The following is a 20,098-nucleotide window of genomic DNA, read 5'->3' as shown; positions in this document are numbered from 1 at the left end:
TCTTCTCAACTGTAAGCCAGACTCCTATGGATACCTCTACACAGTGTAAATAGGCTAGAGCACATGAAGTGTTTAGGGTGGCACTTGCCCAAAACAAGGTTCGTGAGCTACTCTGAGAGGATGGTGAAGCCTGACCGTCATGCCTTCATCTCTGTCTGTATAGCCATATGATAACATCTTGGGCATATTCACTTTCTTCCTTTTCTGGTAGTCTTTCTCCCTCTCTCCCTCCCTGCATCTTCCCTTCTTCTCTCCCCCAACTCTTCTGTATTCTTCAACAGCCTAAAAAAAAAAATCATTGTATAGTCACCAGGGAAGTTGAAGTTTTAAAAAAATTCCCAGTAGTGTAGGGATTTTCATAGTCGACAATGTTTAACCACAGATGCTAAGGTATGAGGAAGATAATTAGCGTGTGTAAATGACTACTGTCTCTTATGAGTCATTAACAGATTGTGTTTAGGCAGATAAGAGATTCTAGAGAAATGACACAGTTCTAACACTCCTGGGTAACCGTCTGAAGGACTCCTGGTCAGGACACTACCGAGACATTCCTAGTTGTGTGTTTGTAACACTCTTCACAACACTGAGGCAGTGCAATCGGCCTAGATGGCATGGGTTTGAATGAGAATGGCCCTGTAGGTTCATACGTCTCAATGCTTGGTTCCCAGGGGTTGGAACTGTTTGGGAAGGGTTAGGAGATGTGGCCTTGTTGGAGGAGGTATGTCCCTCCGTCCCTCCCTCCAAATCTCCCTCTGCCTCGTGACTGTTGTGTCAGTGTATAAAGCTCTCAGCTCCTGCTCCAGCCCCATGCCTGCAGGGCTGCCGTCAGGCTCTCTGCCATCAAGGTCACAGACTCTAACCATCTGAATGGTTAGCTCCAAATAAACCCTTTCCTCTCTAAGTTCCCTCAGTCACAGTGGTAGAAAAATAACTAAGACATCTATTGGGCTGGAGAGATGGCTCAGCGGTTAAGAGCACTGACTGCTCTTTCAGAGGTCCTGAGTTCAATCCCCAGCAACTGCATGGTGGCTCACAACCATCTGTAATGGGATCTGATGCCCTCTTCTGCTGTGTCTGAAGACAGTGACAGTGTATTCACATACATTAAATAAATAAATAAATCTTTTTTAGAAAAAAAAGGCATTATCAACAAATGAATGGATAAAGAAAATATTGATATGTGTGCACAATGGAATTTTATTGCAGGAAAATGGATGCAACTGGAGATTATCCTGTTAAATGAAATGAGTCAGAGTCAGAGAGACAAACAGCATATGCTTTTCCTCATTTGTGGATCCTGGATTTTATGGAGATATGTGATTCATAAATGGGTGGGTATGGAACAAGAAGGTGGGAGAAGGTTTACAAGGGAATGGATTAGAACTGCAGGAGAGCAGGAACAGGAAGGCGGGTCCTGAATGCAAAGTCATGACGTATATGGAAGCCATCACTGTGTGCTGTGAGCATACACAGATATGAACTGTCTATCATGAAAGAAATGCCAGAAAAGGGAAATAGTCACTCAGATTGCACAAAATAGTTTGATGTAAAAACAGCTCTTCTCACATTTCTCAGGAGATACTCTGTGGGGCATGAGTCCTCATGGGCGCCGACCTGAGCAGCCCCACAGAGCTACCCTGGGGAAGAGCTCCGTGTGCCCATTAGCCCACTGTCAGCTGATGTGCAGTCCATGTGTCCAAGGCCTCACTCGTTTCTAGTCTAATTCAGCAGCAGCTGTCATTCAACTTTCCCTTCCATAGTAGATTACCATAACTCAAAACTATCTGAGTCCTCACTGGTGCTTGCCTTTCTAACCATGTTGCCCCTGCTCCAAAGCTTCTCTCCTTGTGACTCTGTAGCTCGTAACAATTACCTTAGACAGACTCACACTGAGCCAAGGTCTCCTTAACACCCACTATAACTCTATGAAAGTGTGCTTGGTCAACTTGTCTCTTGAACCACGTTAGCATTTATTCTAGGTCAGCACAAATGTGGAATCAAGCTCATCTGGGTATGAAGAATACAAAGATTGAGATTTATTTTATTAACTAGCAATGCCACTCCATCTTCCTTTACAAAGTCAGCAACTGAAAGGGGCCAGACCGACTTTGGTGATTGTTGGACATATTCATTGTTCTTAGTGCAGTGGGGAAAATACAAATACTATAATTACTGCCTCCTGGTCTAGATCATTGGCAGGGCTGAGAAGGTCATCCACCTAGGTCCTGTCTTTTTGCTAAAAAAGTTCCCAAATAGAGCTTGTGAGATGGTTCATCAGATAAAGGCACTCGCCACCAAGTTCAACTCAAACTCAACTGGTAGAAGAGAACTGACTCTCACGAGTTGTCCTGTGATACACATAAACACACCATCACCACCACAAGTAAATAAAGGTTAACAAGAAGAAAGGGGAGAAGGAGGAGTGGGGGAGGAGGAAGAAGAGGAGGAAGAGGAAGAGGAAGAGAAGAAGGAAGGAAGGAAGGAAGGAAGGAAGGGAGGGAGGGAGGGAGGGAGGGAGGGAGGGAGGGAGGGAGGAAGGAAGGAAGGAAGGAAGGAAGGAAGGAAGGAAGGAAGAAAGAAAGAAAGAAAAGAAGTTAGTTCTAAAATCAGAGGATAAAGCATTTCCAAGAGTGCTGCACAGGTGGGTCTGTCAGCAGGGTGAGCAAAGTTGGACCTTCCCAGCATGTTTCTATTGTTTCCTTATTTGACCATTGGCCATACAGCTTTTATGAGAATTGTATCCATGTGACGCCATTTGAAGAAAGGTTTTCAAAAGTTCCAAGGGCATGACTATCCATTTCCTCATGGTCAGCACCTGCTTCTCCCAGGAGTCTGTAAAAGGCAAATCCATGTGCCATAGTAAATCTCCAAGTTTTCTTTAACGTTAAATTCCTTGAGGGGAAACAAAAAGAAATGGTTACTTGAAATCAGATAAAAGAAGGATGCAGGGGGAGGGAATGGGTGCTAAGGGGGAGGATAAGATGCCAGAAATGTCAGGCAGGGGGCAGAGTGTGGACCTCTGTACCATGCCTGGAATGGAATCTAGAACTGTGGCTTCTTCTAGGAACCAGATCTGCCACATTCCTATCAGAATAGCTCTTGGCCCTGGGTAAATGCGGCTTCTCACAGGTTCTGATTTCCCTCCATTGGTGGCAGCCTGAGAACACTCAACTCGCAAATCACACGGCATCAGGATGTAGTTGCTCCTCTGAGCTTCCCATAAGCAATGGCCCTGTTTCCTCCAAGCAGCTGCATTTTGTGGACACTGTGAACGTGAAGCTGAACCTCGTTTCCTCCAAGTTGGTCTCCTATCTCGCCATGAGGTCTCTCCCTCTGCACGTGTTCTTGCCATTGTGAGGAAATTCATCATGAAGCCTTCACCAGAACCCAGCAGAAGCTGCTGAACTGTGAGCTAAGTAAACCTCTCTTCTTAATAAAGTACCTAGCCTTGGGCATCTCATTATTGTCGTAGAAACTCAATATATATAAACAAATAAGATATGTATATACATATATATCTTATATGTACACACACACACACACACACACACACACACACATATGTATGTATCTTAGCCTCACCTTCTAAAACTGTGGCTCCTGTTTATTCTACAATCACTGTATTTAGAACACGACCAGCTCTAAAGTCGTCCACACATATTAACGAGAAAGATGCTGCCAAAGAAAGGCTGCCAGGCCTCTCAGTAGAGAAATCCTATCTTAGGAGAGTAAGATATAAGGAAATGAACGCCTTTGAACTTGTAAATACAGAGACTATCTTGCTACTTTGCATGCACCAAGAGAGATCCTGAGTTCGCAACCAGCCTCAACTGCATAAAGTGCTTAGGGAAGTAGGCTTGTTCTAGATATGCCTTTGTGCATAGTAGTTTACAAACCTGAGACTCGGGTCTGAATGGAGTTTTAAGGTATCTAACCTGGGGGAAAATTTTGTTGTTATTTCAAGATAGACATGGTAGTAATATGGGGAGCTAACTGTACCTTATAAATAAATGCCTATCGGAGTCTTTCCACAAAAATGATTGCTGACCATAGAGTATGAATTAGCCTTTGGGGACAATTTCAGACAGGGGCAATAGAAAGGGTAATTAAACTTCAGGGACACATCATTCTTCAGGATGAAGGCAACAGTTTTTAGCATGACCACAGTGCTGTATGTGATTGTACTCCTAGCTACCTCCTCACTCTCCCTCTCCCCCCCTCTGTCTCACACACACACACACACACACACACACACACACACACACACACACACAGACGCACACACACGGCATATGACACTGGCATTTCATTCTGAAAAATGGTCTTAGCAGCAGATGTCAATAGACAAGTATCAGAAAAACATCATAATCAACAAACAAGTCAGCAATGCAGTGCCAACATGTTTGTAATTCAACTGAAATATGAGCAGGAGCGGGAAGGCGGCTCAGTGGTACAGCACCTGCCTAACATACGTGAGGTCCCGGGGTTCCTCCAGCACGGGGAGCAGGGTACGGATATACGCAAACAGCTATGATCAAGTACAATGTCATCAGGCAGCCACACAAGCACCAACACTTCCAGGCTCACAGCAATTATAAAAGAGCAGGTTTATAAGACACATCTCAACCTCAGAGAAGATAGGATTGGGTCATCCTCAGCTTTCTGGAATATGACATATCACATTTTGTTGTGAGAACAAGTACTTTAGCGTATATGGAGTGAACAGGTTGTTCCTCTGAAATCTGGGACATGTAAAAACAGATCTTTGTCTCCAAGAAGATATTGTCACCTTGGGCAGGCAGTGTCTGACCACAGTGTCCTTCTCTTTGGGGAGTGTCTATAGACATCTTCCCAGGAGAGTCTAAACAGTCCTCAGACAAAGCCACTCTCTAGAGTGAGGGAAGCAGTCAGGAATCTGGAGACTACCAGGCCTTGCCAACTGTGCAGTGGTGACAGAAGCTATGATGATCTCCTTCAAGTCGCCACATCTAAAGAGGGAGGGGATAAAATATGAGAGAGTGAATGAGTGTCACTCTGGAGCCGTGCCTTTCATGAGTAAGCCTTGTTGTTTCTGGCTGTGGGATTTGGGGCAAGTTATTCCATACTGCTGTGCCTCCATTTTCTTATCTATGCAGTGCCATATCTGTATTTCATGGAATCGATGGTGTTCTTGATCATAACACATATTGTATACCATAAAATATTAACCACCTGACCAAACTAAGGCACAACTGCCGTACCCTAATGAACTACAATATCGGCATCCTGAAGGCAAAGGGCTTTATCTCCCTGGGGACAAGAATGTCCCCAGAGCCCAGAACACTGCTTGACACCAACTGGGAGCTCAATACCTGGAGCCGAATGACCAAATGTATTTAATAGAGTTGATTATAATGGGTGAGAGACATCACACTGTGGAAGACATGATTCGCAGAAGATGCGACTATAAAGGCAGCTATAATTGCCTACTGTCCCCTTCTCCCTCTCGGCCTTTTAAATACCCCCAGCACGATGAGGCAATTTTAAATGGAAATAAGTTCAAGAAGCTGGAATTATATGATTAATTATGCTCCGCATAAATTTCAATAGTTTATTGGTCTAAGGATGCTCACAGATCACTTAGCAACCGGGAAAGGAAAACAGAGGTGTTCAGGCTCAGTTCATACCTGTTAGCTAGTAAGATGAGCATTTTCCCTTTGGAAATTCTAAATAGTTTTCATTGGACTCAAAAAACAAAAAATAAAAAACAAAACAAAAACAAAAAACAAAACAAAAAGTTAGCTGGGAACCAGGGGGTGGGGTTGGCCACCCTTGTCCAGTGTCCTTGTTCCTGGCACTCAGTTCTGCTTGCACCTGTTTCGTCTTTTTCAGAGACTAACAGTCTGTGTCAAGACTCTGTCACTCACCAGCCTTGTGACTGAGAACCAGAGAGGTGGCTTGGGGGTTAAGAGCACTTGTTCTTGCTGAAGACCCACAGGGTAGCTCACAACTATGTATAGCCATTCCCGAGGAATCGGCCTCCTCTTCTGATCTCCACCAGCACCAGCTTACACATACCTGCAGACGAAATGTACACACAAATAAATAAAGAGATAGACGCATAACAAAAACCAGAGGAAGGACACACCAGTACATGGCAATGAGGGGTAATCAAGCAACACCCTGTAAGCAATAAATGCTATATATGTACTGAACGTTTAGTACACCATGTTTTCATTCCCAATAAACTTTTTCTAATTGATTATATGGTAGCTTAGGGCCATCAGCTAATTTATATCACTCTTATGGTCACGTATGCCTCCTCCCAACACTACACAGAGAACCAAGCTTGCATTCCCTGTCCACCTAAACCATAATAGCTGAACAGAGCACTACCCTAAGCGAAGCCGCTGCAGACCCCACCCCCCCGCCAGCCAAGCTTCAGAAAGACAATCTCTGGGTCCCTCAAGTGACCCATGAAGGGTCCCTTTAAGAATGACTCCAAGCCCAAACCCCGTGGGAGAGAGACCTCACCGCCTGATCAGGTGGGCACTCCTGAGGCTGCAGAGCGGAGGAGACCACCAGCGCTGCCCACCCCTGCCCACATCCCTGGCCCAAGAGGCAACTGTGTGGGGCCTCTGGGTTCCCGTGGGGGAGGGCCCAGGAGCGGCAGGACCCCTGCGCCTGAGACACTGCCGGAACCTGAAGGAAACAGACCGGATAAACAGTTCTCTGCACCCAAATCCCGTGGGAAGGAGAGCTGAACCCTCAGAGAGGCAGACACGCCTGGGAGACCAGGGGAGGCTGCACTCTGTGCACGTCCAGACGCCAGAGGAAAACACCAAACACCATCTGGAACCCTGGTGCACGGAGGCTCCCAGAAAGAGCGGTGCAGATCTTCCCGGTTGCTGCCACAGCGGAGAGGACTTAGGCAGTACCCCACGAGCAAACTTGAGCCTTGGAACCACAGGTGGGACCAACTTTTCCCCTGCAGGAAACCTGCCTGGTGAACTCAAGACACAGGCCCACGGGAACAGCTGAAGACCTGTAGAGAGGAAAAACTACACGCCCGAAAGCAGAACACTCTGTCCCCATAACTGGCTGAAAGAAAACAGGAAAACAGGTCTACAGCACTCCTGACACACAGGCTTATAGGACAGTCTAGCCACGGTCAGAAATAGCAGAACAAAGTAACACTAGAGATAATCTGATGGCGAGAGGCAAGCGCAGGAACCCAAGCAACAGAAACCAAGACTACATGGCATCATCGGAGCCCAATTCTCCCACCAAAACAAACACGGAATATCCAAACACACCAGAAAAGCAAGATCTAGTTTCAAAATAATATTTGATCATGATGCTGGAGGACTTCAAGAAAGACATAAAGAGCTCCCTTAGAGAACAAGTAGAAGCCTACAGAGAGGAATTGCAAAAATCCCTGAAAGAATTCCAGGAAAACACAATCAAACAGTTGAAGGAATTAAAAATGGAAATAGAAGCAATCAAGAAAGAACACATGGAAACAACCCTGGACATAGAAAATCAGAAGAAAAGACAAGGAGCTGTAGATACAAGCTTCACCAACAGAATACAAGAGATGGAAGAGAGAATCTCGGGAGCAGAAGATTCCATAGAAATCATTGACTCAACTGTCAAAGATAATGTAAAGCAGAAAAAGCTACTGGTCCAAAACATACAGGAAATCCAGGACTCAATGAGAAGATCAAACCTAAGGATAATAGGTATAGAAGAGAGTGAAGACTCCCAGCTCAAAGGACCAGTAAATATCTTCAACAAAATCATAGAAGAAAACTTCCCTAACCTAAAAAAAGAGATACCCATAGGCATACAAGAAGCCTACAGAACTCCAAATAGATTGGACCAGAAAAGAAACACCTCCCGTCACATAATAGTCAAAACACCAAATGCACAAAATAAAGAAAGAATATTAAAAGCAGTAAGGGAAAAAGGTCAAGTAACATATAAAGGCAGACCTATCAGAATCACACCAGTCTTTTCGCCAGAAACTATGAAGGCCAGAAGATCCTGGACAGATGTCATACAGACCCTAAGAGAACACAAATGCCAGCCCAGGTTACTGTATCCTGCAAAACTCTCAATTACCATAGATGGAGAAAGCAAGATATTCCATGACAAAACCAAATTTACACAATATCTTTCTACAAATCCAGCACTACAAAGGATAATAAAGGGTAAAGCCCAACATAAGGAGGCAAGCTATACCCTAGAAGAAGCAAGAAACTAATCATCTTGGCAACAAAACAAAGAGAAGAAAAGCACACAAACATAACCTCACATCCAAATATGAATATAACGGGAAGCAATAATCACTATTCCTTAATATCTCTCAACATCAATGGCCTCAACTCCCCAATAAAAAGACATAGATTAACAAACTGGATACGCAATGAGGACCCTGCATTCTGCTGCCTACAGGAAACACACCTCAGAGACAAAGACAGACACTACCTCAGAGTGAAAGGCTGGAAAACAACTTTCCAAGCAAATGGTCAGAAGAAGCAAGCTGGAGTAGCAATTCTAATATCAAATAAAATCAATTTTCAATTAAAAGTCATCAAAAAAGATAAGGAAGGACACTTCATATTCATCAAAGGAAAAATCCACCAAGATGAACTCTCAATCCTCATCTTCGGTTGGTTTATATACAAGTGTGCAATTTCTAGGCTTGAAAGTAAAATGATGCTATCTGGTGCTGGATAGAGGGGCCTTATTTTTTATTATGGCAGCTTGCTATTTTTGTAACATGGTGATTTGGTTGAACACAATAAAGTACAGTAGTAACTGATCTCCCCTTCTTTCTGGATGAGTGAGGAGATGATTAAATGTTGATGTCAGCATCCTTGAGCATATTCAGATGAGCTTCTGCTTCTGTTGAAAAGGATGCTGTGTTTGTGGTCCGAAGCTTTGAAGCACTACTTGGCATCTCCTTCCTTGGAGGTCTCACTGTTTAAACATAACAGATTTGATAGCTTGTTGGTAAGGTGAGGTCCAGCTTGTCTCCACTAGGTCATCTTCATGTGAATCCGGTGGTTATACGGTTTTGTTCTAGGGATATTTCATTTTTTTAATAACGGTTTTAGCTGACATTCATGGAGAGAATGAATCCTTAGAACTGTGCCACTAGTGAAAGGAAATCCTGTCTAGAGTATGTTTCTTTACAAAGCTGTGTCACACCATCCTTTGGGCCCTCTGCTGGAAAAGTAGAATCAAGTCTCAAATAATGCCTTTTAAATTGTATCCTCTAGTATTATAGATGTAGGACAGTACTGTATCATACCTCTGTGGATGTAAAATAGCTTGTACCTGCTTTATGATACGTAGTAGTGACCGTGCTAGTAGTAGTGACAGAGCTGTTTTTAATGATGTTGCTCAGAATGTTTTCTTTCCAGATGATGATTGAGAAGCTAATTTAAAAAAAAATGGTGCCAGGTACCACAAGAGTAACAGAACTGTGCTGTTTTCTCGGGTTTTGTTTTTTTACTTTTTTTTTTTTTAATCGAGTGTGCTGGATGTCTCTACAGTTTTGTTCAGATGACTGCAGAACCTGGAAAAGCTGTTGCTGCTGTTGATGCATAACACACTGCTATTATTGGTCTTTTTATATAAATATAAATATAAATATAAATATAAATATATATATACAGATATATAATTTGAATTTTTTGAAACTTTAGCTGTGCTGTCAACTTTGGAAAAAAGTATCCCCGTTTACTGTGTTGAGTTGGCACTGTACAGAAATTAACAGCCATATTGGTCTAGAAATGTTGAACTTAAGTTTTTTCCATTTGTACAGGGGTAACACACTGTATTAAATATGTAAGGTCTTATCTACGTGGGTTTGATTACAAAAACTAATAAAGTATTCTCTAAATTAAAAAAAAAAAAAGAATGACTCCAAGAAGAGCATCTCTCTTGCATCATTCCCCAAGAGAGCTGAGGTCTTGTGAGAGCTGGAGTAGCTTCAAGACACATTCCCACCTTGGGGGCTTAGTGTCAGCGATGGGAGCAGGTGTGGCCAGCTCTCACAGGATCACAGAGCACAGGGTAGGGGGAGGGCGACACAGAGAAACAGGATGCTAGCTCCACACAGCACCTCTGCTCCCCCCCCCCCCAAAAAAAACAGGCTCCCAGGCAGGCTAATGCAGCAGCTGTCTACCACATGAAGAAATGTTTTCTAAAATATTGCTTATGTTCATGCTGCAAGCCTGCCCAGAAATGTAAATATCCTTCTCCCCTCAGAGAATACTTACATCCTCAGTAACTGTTTCATCCACCCGGCATCCATACAAAAAGAACAAGACTCTGGAAGTAATCATAAACCTTCTCTTCCTCTGGCCTAATGAAACAGCTCGCTGCTTGTTTGTGTTGCATTCATTTAAACAATAATCTTCACCTCATAATTTTATAATCACGGTAATTTCTAGTTCAACTGACACACTTTATGCTAAACTTTCTGATTTCAAAAAAAAAATGATGGGTATATAAAGAGGTTTAACATACTCATGAGCCCTTCTCCCAGCTGGGCTGGTTTTGGCTGTCACTATCAGAACACCCAGCTTGAACCTGTAGAAGCCAATCACAAATCTGAGTCTAGGCATAAGACGGGCTTCTGAGAACCTCGTCAGTGGTCCAGCTCCATCTTCAGTGACATCCAAGGTGTCTTCTACCCTTGCTTTCTGTGTTTATCTGAGGCTGGAAGCAAGATGTCTGAAGGATCTCCTGGAGTTCACCAGTATACACAAAGAAATCTGGAGGTGTGTGTGTGTGTGTGTGCTCATGTGTGTACGCACATGTGTGTGTGTGTGTGTGTGTGTGTGTGCATGTGCTAGGTGTCAAACACAGACCCTTGACAACGCTAAACAAGTACCCTACCACCAAGCTACACTCCCACCCCAAGATCAGTTTTTTTAATTTATTGATTTATATTTTAGATTTATTTTTATTTATGTATTCGTGTCTGTATCTGTACATGCCATATGGACAAAGACTCCTATAGAGGCCTAAAAAGGTGGAGCTAGAGTTACGGACAATTGTGAGACACAAAGTGTGGGTATAGGAACCCCAACTTGGGTTCTCTGGAAGAGCAGGAAGTGTGTGTGTGTGTGTGTGTGTGTGTGTGTGTGTGTACAGTCATGCCGTGGTGCAAGGGTAGAAGACAAAAGACTTGCAGGAATTGGTTCTCTCCACCATGTGGTTTCCCAGGGATTCAACTCAGTAATCAGGATTGAGAGCACTGAGCCCTTACCTGCTGAGCCATCTCGTTGCTTCCCAAGGTCGCTGTTTTAGGTAGGTCTCAGGGATAGCGTAAATTTTTCCAGACCCTTGAAGCAAACGTTCCTCTCATCTCATTGGCCCAGACGGAGTCACGTGCTTAATCCTGAACTAACCTCACTGGAATCTGTACAGTCGCCAGTAAGGAGATATGTAAACCACACCGGTTCCCCAACTCACCAGCCTCCACACAACACCAAAGATAAGTGACAGATGCCGAGGAGACAGTGGGATAAGCCCTGGTGCCCTGCCGCCGCTGCTGCTGCCGCCGCAGGTACCTGAACCCCATAATTCCGTGTTTGAGAACCTTAAACTCTTGATGGAAGACAACAGCTATTACCCTCCAGCTATGCTGAAGCTACTACCAGGAGCCTTCTTGTCTCCACCATACCTGAGGCAACGGCTTTGGACAGAGACAGCTCTCATCTCATGCTCCTGTGTTAATTGTCGGTAGTTGGGAATCTATTTTTCTAGAGAACTAGGAAACACCTGAGTGGCAAGGACTGGCTAGTCTCCAGGAGCAGTAGTGCTGATAGCGACAGGACACCCAGGCATGGAGTTCACAAAGTACAGGAAGCTTGGATTATTTTGTTTCAGGTAACTAATAAATAAATTCAGTATACGTGCTCTTTGCTCCCAAACTAGGACCGTTTCCAAGCCTACTTCTAAGGAATTCTGGGAGAACACACCACGCAATGTAAGCTGCTGTCACTCACAGTTGGGACCTTTGATCATGAAGAGCTCAGCACCCACTCGAAAGACCTGAGCGTGTCCTCCAGCAAGGAGTCTGTCACAGAGCAAGCACAGAAAAGCAAGCGGTACCACCTCCCAAAGTCTAGGTCTGACAATAGGGTTTCTGAGAGTTTCTGTCTGGTCCCTGGTGGAAGGAAAATCTCGGCCTCAACCGAGCTCCACTTAAAATAAAAGCAACTCTGGAATTGTATGTGACTTCAGGATTGATTACAGAGCTAACAGGAGGGTTAAGAAGGTAAAAATGCTACACAAGCCTAAGAACTTGAATCCAGGTCACAAACTCAGTGGTGAAAGGACAGAACTATCTCCCAAAAGTTATCCTCTGACCTCCATGTGCACACTCACACAGGCACATGTGCACACACGTGTACACAAGGCCACACACATACAATAATAGTAACAAATAAAATAACATTAAATATTACCCAATTCTGACATAGACAAAGCCCTCTGCTGGTAGGATTTTTCCTGTCCTCTGATCTGTTCTGATAAATAAAACCAAATTCCTCTCCTATGAAATAATCTTACTATTGTTAAATGTAAGAATGCTGAATTATAAAGTCATTATCAACATTTACTAATATTGTTCACTTCTACATTAGACTATATTGTTATTAACTGTCTTATTTCCCAAGCATGATCTATCTCCATGTCGAACGGAAGGCCAGTGCTAATTCGCCCGTTGCCACGGCAGTGTAATGAGGCAGCTTAGTTTTCTGAATGGCTGTGGACTGCAAATGCTGTCCCATCTGCTCTCCCTAGATAATGAAGGAGGCAGATTGCATCATGAAATCCCTACCTTGGTGTGGATGCCAAAGACTGGTGGGGATTTGGGACTGTCACCTATTTTGGCCTTTTGAATCGGAGTTCTCACCATATAGTCTAGGATGACTTTACACTCACGATCCTCCTGCGACCGCTTCAAAATGTTAGAAGTACAGGCATAGAACTATGCCTAGCATCCGGAAGCTTCTTGCCCAATATTTTCGGTAGTTGGTGAAGTTGAAGGTGGTGTTTTTTAAGAAGACTTGGCCTCTGCAGACTCTCCAGCTCTCCCCTGATAGCCAGAGCTTTGCCCATTGCTCTGGAATAGAACATGAAGCAACGATTCCTATAGCAGTTAAGAATTCCAAACACAAGAGCTCAGCTGTACATTGGTAAAGCGCTCGCCATCACGGCATGAGGACCTGAACTGGAACCCTGGGGCCCACATGGAAAAGCCAAGCATGGTGCTTGTGCATGTATTACTAGGGCCAGGGAAGGCAGAGACAGGTAGAGACAGGAAGACCCCTGAGGCTTGCTGTCCAGCTAATGTAACCACTAGCAAAGTCTTGGCCAGTGAGAGACCTTGTCTCAACATATGTGGTAGACAGCTTCTGAGGAATGTCTGAGGTTGACCTCTGGCCTATGCATGCACACAGGTGTACACACACACACACACACACACACACACACACACACACACACACCAAAAAAAAAAAAACTTTTAAACAAACCAAAAGAGTTCTTATAGTTTTTAATGTAAAGCTAATTCTTTTAAATCAAAATTAAAACCAAATAAATCAGGGCTGAACCTGGATAGAAAGTTGTTGGCATTTTTATCTTACTTTAAACACGTCTTTAAAGCGTGTGTTATCAGGGGCTGGAGAGATGGCTCAGTGGTTAAGAGTACTGACTGCTCTCCCAGAGGTCCTGAGTTCAAATCCCAGCAACCACATAGTGGCTTACAACCATCTGTAATGAGATCTGATGCCCTCTTCTGGTGTGTCTGAACAGCTACAGTGTACTTATATATAATAAATAAATAAATCTTTAAAAAGTGTGTGTTATCTATTGTTTGACTACAGCCATTTTATCATAATCTCTTCTATCCTTGAGATTATGATTACATCATTGTCCTCTTCCCTTTTCTCTCTCCAGTTCCTCCATGTGTCCCCCTGCACTGTTTTTTTTTTTTTTTTTTTTTTTTTTGGTTCTTTTTTTCGGAGCTGGGGACCGAACCCAGACCCCCTGCACTGTTTTAAATTGATGGCTTATTTTCTTTAATTGCTGTGTGTGTGTGTGTGTGTGTGTGTGTGTGTGTGTGTGTGTGTGTGTCTGTGTCTGTGTCTGTCTGTATGTATGTCTGTGTGTCTGTGTGTGTCTGTATGTATGTCTGTGTGTCTGTGTGTGTCTGTATGTATGTCTGTGTGTCTGTGTGTCTCTGCGTGTGTATGTCTCTGTGTCTGTGTGTCTATGTATGTATGTCTGTCTGTGTGTCTCTGTGTCTGTCTGTGCGTGTGTCTGTGTCTGTCTGTGAGTGTGTCTGTGTGTGTGTCTGTATGTATGTATGTCTGTGTGTCTCTGTGTGTGTGTGTCTGTGTGTGTGTCTATGTGTGTGTCTGTCTGTGTGTCTCTGTGTCTGTCTGTGCGTGTATCTGTGTCTATCTGTCTGTGAGTGTATCTGTGTGTGTGTTTGTCTGTATGTATGTATGTCTGTGTGTCTCTGTGTGTGTGTGTGTGTGTATTCCTAAACACACAAACACAAACTGCTCAGTCTGTATAACTTTACTTGGACATTTATGCTTTCAGAGCTGACCATTTGGTATTAGATAACCAACACGAGGCTCTTTTCTGGAGAAGACTATTTCTCCCACTCTCGGCATGCCTTCTGTAGTAGTCTAGGTCTGAGGAGGCATCGTGGGCTTTTCCCTTCCACATTAGCATGTCCGTTGGTGTCTTTTATACTCAGTTTGGTCAGCACAGAAAGGAAACCATGAGGAAAGACAAATTGGTGGGTGATATTAACATAATTTAAGTTTTATTGTATTTCCTATTGCTGGTTGAGTTAGAATACTTTCATTCAACTAAACCTTTTTCTTTTCTGTTTCTAACCACTTAGGGTTTTGCTTTGTTTTGGGGCATCAAGGACGGAGCTCTGACTCCCATCCTGGTCAAGTGCTCTACTACAGAGCTAGTTCCCTGACCCGTGGCATGGTCCTGTTGTCATTGTTGTTGTTGTTGTTGTTGTTGATGTTGTTTGCTTCTTTACCACAGGGTCTCGTGGAGGTAAGGTTAGTCTCTAACTCAGTAGGTCCTGGAGGATAACCTTGAACCTCTGATCTTCTTGCTTCAGAACAGAGAAACAGCTGTTTTGTGTTCCCCTCTGTGGCTCCCAACCCGAACAGCAGAGATGCGCGTTACCACTATGGACTGGCCTGCTCTACCACTCCCTATACACAGCTATTAAAAGCTTCCCGTATCTTCCACTCCACATCATCTCTGCTTGTGTTCGTAAGCAACAACTCCCTCCTTTTTGTTGTTAGGTACTCAACCCTATGGGCACATCAGCTTTATTACTGTTTCATCTCATGATGGACATTGAGTCGTTTGGGACTCTGATGAGCAAGGTAGTAGGAATATTCATAGGCAGTTGTGTGTGTGGCTGCATTCCAAGTTCTTTGAGGTAAAACCTAGAATTAGGATTACCATGTTACATGGCAAATGTGTGTGTTGCTTCATTTGAAAACAAAAACAAATGTATGTGGAAAACTGTTTCCCAACATAGTTATGAAATTTCGCATTCCTATCAGGATTGTGTGATTTCCAGCTAGTCTGCAATTATAGTGGGGGTTTTTTCTCTCTCTTTCTATCTAAAATTTAACCTAGCCTACTAAATGCATATTAAATCTCAATACAGATTTAATTTGAAATCACTTGATGGCTAGTGATGTTGAGCAGTTTTCTGACCTTATGCATATTAGTTATACATACACACTCACACATACTCTACACACACACACACAGAGAACACGTACTCACACAGGCACACATACACATACTTTACACACACACACAGAGACACATACACATGCACACATACATACACACACTCACACATACTCTACACACACACACTCACAGAACACGTACTCACACATGCACACATACATACACACACAGAGATACATACACATGCACACATACACATACACACACACATATTCTACACACACACTCACAGAGACACATACTCACACATACACACATACACATACATACATCCCCCCCGACACACACCAAAAATGTGTGTCAAGCTTTTACATGCTGCTTGTCTTAGTGAGTTATGAGGTCATTATATATTCTGCATTAAAGTCTTGTTAGATGCATGCATTAAGCAGTCTTTCCTAGTCTGTGATTTGCCTTGTCACTTGTTCGTAGACAAGGACCAACAGTTATTAGTTTCATTTTCTTGATATGACAATTTCCCAGTGGAACATATATTCTTCACAACTCTCTGTTAGACAGAAAGTGTTCTCTCTCTCTCTCTCTCCCTCTCTCTCTCTCTCTCTCTCTCTCTCTCTCTCTCTCTCTCTGTGTGTGTGTGTGTGTGTGTGTGTGTGTGTGTGTGTGTGTGTGCGCACATTTCTGTGATGGTCCAAGTTCATGCAGTTTTCACCTTAAAATACATAATGTTACTGGGAATATTGGCATGAGCCTTTAATCCCAGTACTCAGGAGGCAGAAGTAGGCAGATCTCTGTAAATTTGAGGCCAGCCTGGTCTACATAGCTAACCAGGGCTGCATAGTAAGACTATGTCTCAAGAAAAAGAAAGAGGAAAAAAAGAAAGAAAGAAAACACTTAGCCCTGCAAGTATGCCCCCTTATGTGCAAATTAGTTTTAACATCTAAAGAGTTAACATTTAAAGTACCGACAATGGAGTTATAACCTAGCATATCAGGTTTGTTTTCTGTTTTTACTGGTGATCTGAGAAGTGTGAAGGATCCAGGAATGGGCTCGACAGTGGTGCTGGTGTCCTTCTCGAACAGAGCCTATGAATCACATCCTTGAACTTTAACCCCCACCCTGTTAAGCAGGAAGGATAATATCTGCAGCCTCAGGGTCACTAACAGGAACAGCGAGGCACACCCAGCTCCTTCTGGTGGCAGCAATTGTCTTCACATGCCTGTTCCTTTTCCTTGTACCCCATTCAGTGTTACTTTCGGATTCAGTTCATGTCATTTCACATTTGCCTTCTACCCAACTGTCCTGCTGAACAAGTTTTTAAATTTCTTGTATGCTGGACTCTTCCTGAAAACCTCAAGGTCAGGGTTGATCCAACTGTAATGAACTCGATGGGCTGTTTGGTCAAACGCAGATTCCAAGGCCCTGTCTTGACAGGCCATGCTTCTCCCTCAGAGTGGCTGAGGACTCACCTAGCTTCCTCGCTATGCCGTCAAACATGAGAATCACGAGAGAAAGACCAGTTTCATAATTTTTGAACCAAATTTGAAGCAAGCTTTAATTAAATACTGGCCAGGATGATAGAGTATAGCCAGGAAGTTCCCAGAATATGGCAAGGAGTCACATTTACAGAGGCATATAGAAGCAAACCCATAAGGCCGCCATATTTCCCAACAGGTGCAATCTGGAGCAAGCCTATTTCCTGCAGAGAAACTGGGCTAGAGAAATCCAAGCCTGGACTACCTTTTGGTGAGGGAGACATCCCACCAGACACAATTGAGATGGCACTTCTGGAACAGACAGCTTTAAGACTGGGCAATGCATTCCTACTTGGATTTAAGTCAGTTTGCGCTAGATCTCCTTGCAAAGAGGAATACTGCTCAGTCCATGGAGCCAATTCCTCCAAGGAAAGTCTTTCCATCCTCCTTCCCTCTTGCCCCACACTGCTCTGAACAAATGAATCCTCCATTCCTGGACTCATGAAATTCTTCTGACGTCACTGTCCAAACAGAATTATCACTTCCTAACAACTAAATTTAAGGACCATTTTCCATGCCCCTGTACACAGGGATCTTACTGAAGGACAGGTCCAGCTCACTGTTTTCCCACTCCTTAGGAAAAAAAACAGCCCCTTTCCTCTGAGATTCATGTTACAGCACCTGTGGTTTTTAGTTTGGTTTTGTTTTCTTTTTTCTTTTTTTTTTTCTTTTTTTTACAAACTTCCTGATTACTCAGGACTAACACCTGTTTTACAGTTTCCCCATCCATCCACCCCAGCCCTCTACCCTTATCTCAGACAGATGTCATTCAGTATAACAGCCTGCCATCAGTTCCCATGGTGCTAAGCGGCAAGCACGTATCTCAGCTCGTTATACAAACAGTATTGTAGCTCGAACCTTCAGCGAAAGGTGGTATTATCCTCATTCCACAGGGGAAACTGGGGCACCGAAAAGCTAAATAAACTGCCCTAGAATAGCACAGCTACTTGAGTGGGGGTGCAGACAGGAGAGATAGCAGAGTGGTGAATCTTAACACACACTCTGATCTCCCAGTTCCTCATTCTCGTATTTGCAATGTCCTCCACGTTTACCCCATGTGTGTTAGCACCGTACAGGTGCCAGGGGAGTCAGGACTTCCCTAAACAGAATCAATGGGCATCTGAAGGTCTGTGGAGATGTGTCAGCTGAGGGAGGGACCCTTCCAAGTCCTACAGGTCAGTGTTCGGTGTCCTTGCTAGACAGATTACCAACTACCAAAAAGCCAGGAATCTGAAAAGTAGCTGGACAGAAAAGACCAGTAGCTGCAAAGAAAGTTAATAGACTCTGCTCCTCTGCCTGGGGGTCCTGTCTGTCTCAGTTGCCCTCTTAGGGAAGGCTAAGCACCCTCAGGGCAGCATCCACCCTCCGTCTAGGGCTATGTTCACAATGCTCCTTCCTGTCAACATCCTCACTCATTCATTACTCACGTTCCTAAGCCCTTTAAAAACATCCCACAACTGGTTCAAAGGTTCTGGCTTTCTTGTTTTGAACCAAGGAAGCCAGTGGGTAGGGTAGGGTGGCTGGAAAACAATTTCAGCATCTCCAGTACCTCATCTCCGGATGCAGATTTAGCTAGGTTAGCTCTGCTCCACAAACTCAGGCTAGGCAAGTTCCTCCCAGCATGCTGGCTCTGGCCAGTCTCCACCTCAGCTTCTTCAGCAGAGGGGCACTCCAGGCTGCACAAAGACACCTTAACCGTGTCTTAGCTTCCACCACGCTGCCCCGTCCTCCTGCACACCACCCCAGTAATCATTGACAAACACGCTTCCTGGGGTCTCCCAGGCAGAAAATTCTCAATGCTTATATACTGTCATTGTAAATACAAGGCAGGCAAATTCAGCAAGGCCCCACACAGCACCACGCAAGCTTAATTAGCGCTCACGATGACTATAATTACAATAATTTATTGAGTGCTTCCTTATGGGCCAAGCGCTGTCCTGGTCCATTTTCAAGCTCTTTAAATCCTTCAAGACAACGCTGGGAGCTGGACGATCCGATCTCTATCATGCCTGCATATGCATGGGGCACAAAACAGGGGCTCTAAACGGCTCTGTGCCTCTCCGGTAGCAGGTTCACTTGTTAAAGTTAAGAAATATGAAGGAGAGGCGAAAGAAGTGGCAAAGAACTACCCAGAAAGTTAGCGAGGGCGCTCACTGAGATACTTCCTGGTCATCGTTACTCAGCACTTTGAGGCAAACCGCAGCATGGCCGCCCTAGTCGAAAGATACACCTCTGCCTGGGCAGTCCTAGGGTTGTCCCCAGCCCCAGTCTGGAAGTATCTGACTTAGATTTGTTTGGGGCATGGTCAACGTGATTCCAGAGGGGCTCTACTGTGTGAAAGGGAGCCGCGATCTACCTCCGGGCACCGTGCGCAGTGAAAGTGTCCTTGGGGCAGCTGGACACACGGTTTCCAAGGGGTGAGAGCAGGACAGCGTCTGGAGCCTGAAGAGCCCGAAGCTGCTTCAGGCGCCTGCGCTAGCTCCGCCCCTGGAAACCAAGGTTCTGGTTCCGCGGCTTAGAGCACGGCAGCCAGGAGCGAGGCCAGCACTAGGACAGTCCCTGAGCTGCTCAAGTGGCCTGTTCTGGCCCCGCCCCTTGGAAACCGCCCCACCTTTTGGGGGCGTGGTCTGGGCGCGGCCTGCCGGGGCGCCTTGGCGGGCGCGGGAGGCGAGGGAGCTCGTCCCCGCCGCGCGTGCCCGTCCGCCCCGCCCCGCCGCGCTCCGCCCTGTCTCTATAAAGAGAAGGCGGGCGCCGCACTCGGCTGCAAGCTCCGTTGGGTGCCTAGGATCCAT

General features: G+C 44.6%; 1 long non-coding RNA gene across 2 annotated transcripts; it reads right to left on the bottom strand.

The window, feature by feature from the left end:
- Window positions 1–2,008: 2,008 nt before the first annotated feature.
- On the bottom strand, window positions 2,009–19,743 carry LOC102556461 (uncharacterized). 2 transcript variants are annotated; one of them, XR_015620897.1, is made up of 3 exons: window positions 19,663–19,743; window positions 5,907–6,057; window positions 2,009–2,892 (listed from the first exon to the last, which is right to left on the bottom strand). It is a non-coding gene; the product is annotated as an uncharacterized LOC102556461 (long non-coding RNA). The 2 variants fall into 2 exon arrangements; XR_015620898.1 differs by lacking the exon at window positions 19,663–19,743 and adding an exon at window positions 11,267–11,400.
- Window positions 19,744–20,098: the final 355 nt, after the last annotated feature.

Source organism: Rattus norvegicus, chromosome 5 (assembly GCF_021556685.1).
Source record: "Rattus norvegicus strain SHRSP/BbbUtx chromosome 5, alternate assembly SHRSP_T2T, whole genome shotgun sequence".
Taxonomy (NCBI): Eukaryota; Metazoa; Chordata; class Mammalia; order Rodentia; family Muridae; genus Rattus; species Rattus norvegicus.
The sequence above is the reverse complement of the archived record's forward strand: the minus strand, read 5'-3'. Positions and strand labels throughout refer to the sequence as shown.